The sequence below is a fragment of the Solea senegalensis genome, linkage group LG8 (assembly GCF_019176455.1).
Source record: "Solea senegalensis isolate Sse05_10M linkage group LG8, IFAPA_SoseM_1, whole genome shotgun sequence".
Lineage (NCBI taxonomy): Eukaryota > Metazoa > Chordata > Actinopteri > Pleuronectiformes > Soleidae > Solea > Solea senegalensis.
The window spans coordinates 26605955-26617042 of NC_058028.1; positions in this window are offsets into that span (position 1 = coordinate 26605955).

The following is an 11088-nucleotide window of genomic DNA, read 5'->3' on the forward strand; positions in this document are numbered from 1 at the left end:
CATAAATTATTAAAGTGCAGTCGATATAGTAAACCAGCAGACTCATGAGCATATTATTAGGAACAATAACAACTTGTTAAAAGTGTAACAGTCTGTGACTGTGTGTTTGATTGCTTGTGTGAGAATCTCACAAAACTCTGACTGTGTTATGACTGTGTTTGGGGGTTTGTGTCTAAATTTAAAGGGAGTGTGTTGTATATGATAGAGATAGGTTGTGTTTGATGTAATTGTGGTGTTTACAATTGTATGTGTTTTTTGTTTTTTTTTTACAGTGGATTGAATCACCAGTGATATCACAAAGTTACAGAGGAACAGGAATTGGTTTAAATTATTTATATAAGAAGGTAATGTTTTTGAATTTACAAACATAATGATTGACGTGAGACATAATTATTAATGTTCTTAAATAAATCTTTCCTTTTTTTCGAGTTTGGTGATTCCCACCTGCGCACCATCGTCAATGGCCATGTGAAGATTTCGCATGAACTGCTTTCCTTCTGCTTTCCTGTCTCATGTCAACGCCGAGGGCCAACGCCAAGGAACTGAGGACTGAGTTGGTGAGTGCTGTCCTTCCCAGGACACCTAACCTTGTTTGTGTTCTTGCACCCAGCAACAACCTGACTGCCAGGGGGACATTGGATAAGGCTGCAGTGGACTTTGGCAAGGCAAGGCATATAGCACCTTTCAACAACAAGGTAATTCAAAGTGCTTTACATAAAACATTAAAAGCACAGAAAAGAGACGTTTATAAAATGGCATTCAGATGAAAACAAAACAGATGAAATATATATAAAATATTTTAAGTAATAGAATATTAAAAAAATAAAATAAAATTACAAATAAAATACAAAGATAAAAATTATAAAATCAAGAGTATCAAAGGGACAGAGGTTACAGTGCAGTATTAGAAATTACTGAAAGGCAGTGGCAAACAGAAAAGTCTTCAGTCTTGGGTTAAAAGAGGTGATATTTGCAGCAGACATGCAGTTTTCTGGGAGTTTGTTCCAGATATGTGGTGCATAGAAACTGAACACTGCCTCTCCATGTTTAGTTCTGACTCTGGGTACACAGAGCAGACCTGTCCCAGACGATCTAAGAGTTCTGGATGGTTCGTAGCTAAGCAGAAGATCAGAGATGTATTTTGGCCCTAAACCATTCAGTGCTTTGTAGACCAACAATAATATTTTGAAGTCAATTCTTTGATACACAAGAAGCCAGTGTAAGGACTTCAGAACTGGAGTGATATGATCTAATTTTTTGGTCTTAGTGAGGACTCTAGCGGCAGCATTCTGAATTAACTGCAGCTGTCTGATCGACTTTTTGGGGAGACCTGTAAGGACACTGTTACAATAATTGAGATAAATGCATGGACAAGTTTTTCCAAATCCTGCTGAGACATAAGTCCTTTAATCCTTGATATATTATTTAGGTGGTAGTAGGCTGACTTTGTAACTGTTTTAATGTGGCTGTTGAAGTTCAGGTCTGAGTCCATGACAACCCCTAAGTTTCTGGCTTGGTTTGTGGTTTTTAGCATTACCATTTGAAGCTGGGTACTAACTTGATCGTTCCACTTGGCTGCAAAAATGATCATTTCTGTTTTTTCTTTATTCAATTGGAGAAAATTCTGCTCCATCCAATCATTGATTTGCTCAATGCATCTACTAAGTGCTTGTATTGGGCTATAGTATCCTGGTGATATGTTTATGTAAATGTGTGTGTCGTCTGCATAGCTATGGTAACATATTTTGTTGCTTTTCATGATCTGAGCCAGTGGGAGCATATAGATGTTAAACATAAGAGGCCCCAAAATGGAGCCTTGAGGAACTCCACATGTAATTTTTGCATGCTCAGACGTGTAATTGCCTATAGACACAAAGAAGTCCCTGTCCTTCAGGTAGGATTCAAACCATTTTAATGCTGTGCCAGAGAGACCTACCCAGTAAAAGTCTTGCTTCAGTATTTCAGACTGCTCTTTCACAACGTCATTTGACCCTATGTGCAATATGAGGTGTTTCATCATTGGGTGCTTGGTCACGATGTCCATGGTTTTTCCCCTCATGCCCTCATGCCCACCATGTCCTTAGGAAAGCAAAGAACTTTAGTGTTCTTACTGCAAAAGCTTCTCATATCTTTAACAGTAGAGTCACCCACAATCAGATTTGATTATTCTCCTTTTTTACGTTTACATGTATACTAAGTTTTTTTGAGAGTTTGTTAAAGTGCTGTGTCAATGAAATGTATTATTAGTATTACCATTATTAATAAATTGATATAACAACGTTTGTTTTGCAGATAAACAACTAGTACGACATTGTTGTTAATTTGAGGTTGATCTCATATTTCTGCAGGTGCACCTGAGCGATGGATCTGGGATGAGGAAGCTGGTGACATTGTTATGCGACAAATCCCGTCAGGAGGTAGAGATGGCTGTTGCACAGGAGGAGTCGCGTAGCATGTTGCCAGCTGTTCCTGCTCCTCGTCCGGCTCCGAGGTTGGTTGTGGTTGGAGAGGCCCGCTCTCCATGTCTGCTGCACAACCCATTGGATTGGAAGCTGATTGACCCATGCAGGACGGTACATGTGTTGCACACTGTTTTTTAAGAGAAACATAGAAATTTCCAAGCAATTCACTGCACAAATGGTCAAAATGTACATGTATAAAAATTATATTTTTTTTCATTACATGGGAGCAGCTCGCCCCCTAAGGGAGGGAAGGTTCAGCTCATGGTATGTTTTGTTTTTTAATTCACCTTTTGAAATCTATGTTTATTGATTGATGTATCTGTTTGGTTTTCTCAACAGAAGTTGTTGCTAAAAGTCTTTCTTTTTTGTGTTCCATTCCTCTCACTCCATTCTGGTTTGGCCCACCAATTTTGGAGATGATGGATAGTGTTCGCCTGGGCAATCTTAATCGGGAAGAGCCAAGTACTTGTGCCAAGGGACCAACGGTAATGTGCATGCAAAGAATGTTTATTAGCCAGTTATTCCATTTTCCAAGTACTGGTGGAGAGGAAGAGGAGTGCTGTGTGGAGCTATTTTACAGTGTCAGACAGAAACTGCTAGCTGTTACACATGCAGTAAAGCTATTAGATCCTGTGGTAAAACTACAAACCTGTACAAGCACTTAAAAGCTGTATACCTAAACGTAAATTCTGAGCTGCAAAGCAAACGGAGGGAGAAGGAGGGAGCTCCTCAAACCCAAACCAACCCAAAGTATCGGCAATACTGGCCCTGTAATTACTTTGCAGTAGTAAAAAAAATTGCAGTATCGCCCACCCATACTGTCAAGACAGCTGTAATTATCCAAAGTTGTTGCCTTTTAAGCATTTTCTTATTCTTCTTTTAGGGGGTGAAGCATCCTAGGAGCCCTTCTGCTCCAAGGAAGAGCTGTAGGAAACATTAGTTTGACAAGTTATATTTTTTTCAAGTGTTCGGCAGTAAAGGGAGTGTGCAACACCTTGTTATTTTAATTTTCATACTGTAAGTTGGAAGAGCTGTGGGAACCAGACGGTTTGGCAAGTTATATTTTATTTCTGGCGTTTGGCAGTTAATTGTGGAAGACCATGCAGTTAATGTGTTTTTATTGTTTTTGTCTAAGGTGGAGGTGGGGGATTGGTCTGGAGTTCCCAAGGCTGTGGAGGTAAGGGCAGATTGTGTGAAATGTATATAAATTTATTCTGTTCTTAAATAAGTTAAAACTAATTTTTAGGTTAGTAGCTGATGGTCAATAATTACTTGCATATGACAATTTGCTGTTAATATTTGATTCACTGAAAAGTATCACAAGTCCAGGCTGTTATAAATGTACAAATACAGCTGTGTTTACAATGCGTAACAACTTTCATCTGTTTTTTTCTTTCATCAGGAGGTCCCTGTGGAGCGTCCACGCAGGTGCATCGGCTCCAAGAAGAGGCATACTCATCAGCAGGTTTGTCATTATTTAGATTATGATTTCATAATGAATTTAGTTAATGTTGATAGTGCTCAAAGATTGTGGCAGTTGTAACATAGTGGTCAAGTTTATGTGAAGTCATCTATGAGTCTAACATTCATTTTGTTTTGTAGGAGGGGGCAGCTGCAGATGTTCTGGAGGTGGTGACTGGACCATCAATTCAATTAAATTTTATTTGTATAGCGCCAAATCATAAAATACATTATCTCAAGGCACTGTACATAGACAACATCAAGGAGAGCAGAGAACCCCAGCAGTTCACACAATGAGCAAGCACAAGGCATCAGTGAAGAGAAAAATCTCCCTCTTAACAGGAAGAAATCTCTGACAGAACCAGGCTCAAAGATGTGCAGTCATCTGCCTCGACCGGTTGGGGTGAAAGGAAAATGAGGAGAGGTGGGGGACAGAAACGGGGGAGAGAAAGGACAAGAGGGAGATGAGGTAGAGACAGAAGAGAGAGAGAGACCAGGAGCAGATACACAACAACTGTAACAAGTTACAAGTTTAAAAGTCGATGATATCGACTTTTAATTATAGCACAATAGTAATGGTGATGATATGTATTATATGGATAGCCTCGGAAACTGGATCTTGATCCTGCAACCTGCAAGATGAGAATACAGAGAGAGAGAGGGAAGGAAGGAAAGACACAAACTAGGGAGAGAAAGAGACAAGGTTAATGACATGTAAAAAGTCATATTCATACCCTGAGTGTGAGAGAGTGAATGTGCGTGCACCCCAGGAAAATCCCCCAGCAGTCTAGGTCTATAGCAGCGTAACTAAGAGCTGGTCCAGGTTTCCCTGAACCAGCTCTAACTATAAGCTTTATCAAAAAGGAAAGTTTTAAGTCTAACTTCAAATACAGAGCGAGGCTACGCCTCCCGAACTGTCATTGGAAGCTGGTTCCACAGGAGAGGAGCCTGAACTGAAGGCTCTGCCTCCCATTCTGATCTTACAGACTGTGGGAACCACAAGTACACCTGTCACCTGCCAGTCCATTGAAGACCGTCCCTGCTCTGCTCTTCACAGCTAGGTAAGGTCGCTACTAATTTTGATACTTTGCTGGTAACATTTGATGCTGGGTCTGTTGGTACAGGTGTAGAGGAGGTAACAGTGACCTTTGATACAGTCAGTGATGGTTCCATTTCTTTTGGGTGCTCTGATACTGTACTGTGTTTTGTGGTGTGTTCTGGGAGGGGATCCTTTCATCAGGGGGATCGGCGTTTCAAATATAGAGGTGTACATTGTATGGCAGTAAGTTTGGCTGCCATGGCGGTGCATAAAACCAAGATTGTGTTTTCTTGGCAAACGAGCGATCTGGACAATGCTGTAGTTTCTGGTGACAAGATCTACACATCTTTGCTTGACAGTAATTCTATTTGTGGCAGGCACACTATGCTATGTATTCCTGAGTTAGCAAAACAGTTAGATAGAGATGGCCATAGTTATGAGTTTGAATATGGTGATTTTGTGACTGGAGATGTCAATAAGTGTTGGAGCTATTTATTTATTGTTAGTATTTAGTGCTGTTTAGTTTAGTATTTTGTTTAGTGAGTATTTAGTTTGGTAATTCTTAATTATCTTAAATCAATTTATTTGATTTAATTATAATTACCTTTTTATTAGTATTCTAGTTTAATATTTGTGTTAGTTCCACCCAGCATGCACCTGGGTGGAATGATGTTTTTTTACTGCTCAGCGGGTTAGCATGGGACTTTCTTTGTTTTTTGTTTGGTTTTTGTTTGGTTTTTTTGGTTAAATAAACCACCTTTTTTGTTGACTTTGGATATATGTTTGGACCTCATGTTTTTTCCAATGCAAAAACCCATGCAGCCTTTTGATTGGTCAGTCAGTCAGCCATTATCTACCGCTTTATCCTCCACCAGAGGGTCGCGGGGGGTGCTGTGCTGTGCCAATCTCAGCTACATCGGGTGATAGGCGGGGTACACCCTGGACAGTTCGCCAGTCCATCGCAGGGCCACACAGATAGAGACAAACAACCATTCACTCTCACACTCACTCCTATGGTCAATTTAGTGTCCAATTTACCTATCCCCACATTGCATTGCATTAACCACTACAACACCGTGTGTCCCCTTTTGATTGGTATAATTTGAAATTTGATTTGATTTTCATTTATTTGACAAACGGCTACTACAATAAGGATGAGGGAGAGTTTATTGATGCAGGTGTGTGCAGAACTCTGAAGGAAAGTTTGAAAAAGATGTGTATGGAATATGACACATGCTTTTTCACATTGTTATCCCGTACTTGTGGGATTATTGGGGAAGGTGAACAGTTTACTGTTGATGACTCTCATGCATGCAGTGCATATGGGATGGTCCATCCCAAAGGAAAGAGTGCTGTTGTGTATTTTAGTAGTCTTGAACACTTGATTCACCATGTCAGCTGTTTTGCTGCAGGATTCAGAGAAACACAGAAATTGTTTGAGATTGCTGGTGTTCGTGTCACTCTGAAAGATGATGGTGGTGCTAGCCAGTCATCTTCAGGTAAAATTGATGCAAAGTGCAAGGTTTTCATGCCTACTCACACAAGGGTTAAAAGAGTGATCCAATTGATTCAGATGTAGCATTTGTTAGTGAGGTTACAGTTTAGGGTTGGTGTTTAACCCTGCTCGTAATGATGTAGCTCGATATGTATGTGACAAATTAAATGTTGATTTTGATGTTGTGTCTTCAAGGCTCCGTGCAAAAAGGATATAGTAGTGATATAGTTGGTGATGGCAACTGTTTTTTTAGATCAGTCAGTCAAGCTGTGTGTGGTTCACAAAATAAAAACAAGAAAATTAGATTAGCTGTAGATAAGCAATTTAAAGCTAATACTGCAGCTTATGAGAGCATTTTGATAAGTGAGTTATCTTCTGTGTCAGAATATGTCACTAAATCAAGGATGCATTATGTCGGCAGTTGGGCGACAGAGGTCGAGATTTAAGCAGCAACAGATTGTTTAGGAGTTTCTATTTTTACTTACATTGGTGATCGCTGGCTTAAATATAGTTGTGAGAATATGCAGTTTTTCAGTCAGGCAGTGTACTTAGATAATATCAGTGGTAACCACTATGAGGCTGTTGTTTGTGTTCATCAGCCACAGACACAGTTTTGTTATGGTTACTGCAAGGTGAGTGAGGCTACAACAGGCTACAATTTTAGACTGCACAGTAGAGGCACAGGCAACAGTCAAGATGTGTACAACTAATGTAAACTATTGTTTTTCCAAACATTTGAAAAAGAAAAAGTTGAAATAAAAGAAAATATAGAGAAAATATGTTAGAGAAGTTAAAATGTCAGGAAAGGACTATAATTATCTGAAAAGATGTTTGCTATAGAGAGAAAAAGAAGTTCAGTAAAGTACACACACACAAGATTGAGAGAAAAAGAAGGAGTTCAGTAAAGTAAAATATACACAAGATGTCAGCTATAGAGAGAAAAAGGAGTTCAGTAAAGTAAAATATACACAAGATGTCAGTCATAGAGATAAAAAGAAACAAATGAGCCAAAATAAGTACTGTTTAAATGTTAGTTACAGACAGTAGAAAAAAAGCACTAGTGTAAGGAAGTACCAAAATAATCTTCAATGATAAAGAGTTTCAGGGGAGTGTTAGAGCAGGTAACAAAGTGAAAAGGCAGTTATTGAAAGACAAAGCAGTACATTTTGGTTGTCAAAGTTTATTGTTTAAGTATCAGGTTTTGAATTGTAAAAAAACTTCATTATAACAAGAGTGCAAACATGGCGTTAATTGCAGAGAAATGTATTTCAGAGGAGTATTTACAGTGGGGCAAAAAAGTATTTAGTCAGCCACCAATTGTGCTGACTAAAAAAAAAAAGTTCTCCCACTTAAAATGATAACAGAGGTCTGTAATTTTCCTCATAGGTACACTTCAACTGTGAGAGACAGAATGTGAAAAAAAATCCTGGAAATCACATTGTAAGATTTTTAAAGAATGTATTTGTAAATTATAGTGGAAAATAAGTATTTGATCAATAACAAAAGTTCAACTCAATACTTTGTAATATAACCTTTGTTGGCAATGACAGAGGTCAAACGTTTATTGTAGTTCTTCAACAGGTTTGCGCACACTGTAGCCGGTATTTTGGCCCATTCCCCCATGCAGATCTCCTCAAGAGCAGTGATGTTTTGGGGCTGTCACTTTCAACTTCCTCCACAGAATTTCTATGGGGTTGAGGTCTGGACACTCCAGGACTTTGAAATGCTTCTTATAGAGCCACTCCTTCGTTGCCCGGGCGGTGTGTTTGGGGTCATTGTCATGCTGGAAGACCCAGCCACATTTCATCTTCAATGCTCTCACTAATGGAAGGAGGTTTTGGCTCAAAGTCTCACGATATATGGCCCCATTCATTCTTTCCTTAACATGGATCAGTTGTCCTGTCCCCTTTGCAGAAAAACAGCCATGCTTCACAGTAGGTATGGTGTTCTTGGGATGCAACTCAGCATTCTTCTTCCTCCAAACACAACAAGTTGAGTTTGTACCAAAAAGTTCTATTTCGGTTTAATCTGACCACATGACATTCTCCCAATCCTCTTCTGGAACATCCATATGCTCTCTGGCAAACTTCAGACGGGCCTGGACACGTACTGGCTTAAGCAGGGGGACATGTCTGGACCTGCAGGATTTGATTCCCTGTCGGTGTAGTGTGTTACTGATGGTAACCTTTGTTACTTTGGTCCCAGCTCTCTGCAGGTCATTCACCAGGTCCCCCCGTGTAGTTGTGGGATTTTTGCTCATCGTTCTCATGATCATTTTGACCCCACGGGATGAGATCTTGCATGGAGCCCCAGATCGAGGGAGATTATCAATGGTCTTGTATGTCTTCCACTTTCTAATAATTGCTCCCACAGTTGATTTATTCACACCAAGCTGCTCGCCTATTTTAGATTCACTCTTCCCAGCCTGGTGCAGGTCTACAGTTTTGTTCCTGGTGTCCTTCGACAGCTCTTTGGTCTTGGCCATGGTGGAGTTTGGAGTCTGACTGTTTGAGGCTGTGGACAAGTGTCTTTTATACAGATAACGAGTTCAAACAGGTGCCATTAATACAGATAACGAGTGGAGGACAGAAGAGCTTCTTAAAGAAGAAGTTACAGGTCTGTGAGAGCCAGAGATCTTGCTTGTTTGTAGCTGACCAAATACCACAATTTACAAATAAATTCTTTAAAAATCCTACAATGTGATTTCCAGGATTTTTTCACATTCTGTCTCTCACAGTTGAAGTGTACCTATGATGAAAATTACAGACCTCTGTCATCATTTTACTTTTTGTTTTGTCCCACTGTACATAAATGTAATGACAACTGTGCAAGTTCATGTCAGTTGCTGGATTCACCAAGAGGACATTTGTGGATTTGTCTTTACAAGATCAATAGAAAAGAGACTCCTCCTGAGTGTGTAGTTCACTGATTCTTGAGAGTCGGGACAAACCAAAACTGTAATTGATATAGTGTGTATCTTTTTTAAAGATATACATTATATCAATTACAGTTATATGTTTCAGCAGAGAAAGGTCTTAGCTATTTACCCATGTAAAGGTAAAGGTTCTAAATAAAAACACACTAGAAAGTAAACAATCATAATTCTTCCAATCCAACAAGAATCTAAACTTCTGAAGTATGTTGTAATGGTGTTTAGTTACTCTGATATGTAAAACAAATACAATATATACAATAATATTACATTTCTTAAAAAAAAATAAGACATAAGAGGATGTAGATCAGATGGTCCTTTATTACAAAAACAACACAAACTGTGTGTGCATTGCTGATTATTGAACAAATGTGCTTTTTAAACACTACTAAAACTACCCCTTGTTATTAGAGTACTGAACTTACTGTAAAGCAACTATAATTAACATATTGCACATTCACCGTTTCCAACTATTATATTATATCTTACTTAAGATTTAATTTTTGTCTAACCTGTGCTTATGCCTGAGCAACAGGCGTCGGACATGCTCACACTCTATGAAGTCGTTGTTTGACGTTCAATTCATGCATTGTTTTTTATATTTATACCCCTTCTTTTTCATTTTATATATATGTTTTCACAATTGTAGAGCTTTTTTAAAGTTTTTTGGGATGGTTAATACTGTGCAATAACATGGACCTTCTAACCACAGACCATACATTTACACAAGTTCCCCAAAAGGATAAAAAAGTATATTCTAAGAAATACATAGGTATATACAATTCCTTTAGATTTAACTTTGTAAATATGTCAATCATGATAAATTTCTTCATTTTTGATATAAATTAGACTTTTCTTGGTGGGACATGTTTTGTCCCAACTCTCAAGAAGCAGTGAGTTAATAATTTAGGTGTCCATGCTGTTCCTCCTGAATTGGCTTGTTTGAACAGTTTAGAGCAATTTGATTGTGTTGCATATCCCATTTATGAAAGTGTTGGCATTGTCCAAGGAGTACAAAATGGTGTAAATGGACTGGTGACGTGCGTTCCAGCAAATACTGTAGAGACAAATAATTTGCTTCCTCGCTCCAATGTGGTAGGATCTTTGTTAGCATAAGCTAACCTATGAAGGACATTATGAGTATCAGTTTGTTGACACAATGTGCATAAGGCAGGCTTTGTTGTATTTGAAACAGAATAACATGTACTATAAAGATGTAGATTTTATCGAAAAGTGGCTGAATGAGTTTTGGCGGAAACAAGAGAATGACAGTGTAGTACAGGAAACTGATGGTAAGGTGAGGATGAGCTGTTTAGGAATATTTTGAGGATGTTTTGAATCTGGCTCCAGCAGAAGGTAACAGCCCTGTGAAGTTGCTTACTGATCGTGAAAGTTAAGCTAAGTGTTTTCCGGTGTTGTTTCCACAGGGACATCCTGTGTTTCATGACAGTAGAGACCATAGTTTGACATTGTCATGTTATCTTAATAACCGAGACTGTCCTCCAATGAAACGTACATAGAGGTCGTATACAGGAATTACGACCTATGTTTACGTTTTCAAAACCAGCGCCACTAGCGGAGTGCTGTCAACAATGGTTCAATTCCTAATTATACCACCTTTTTAATATTTTTTTTTATTTTTACTGCCTAACCCTGTCTTTTTTGCCCCAACCCATAACCTCAGTAACATCTGTGCATA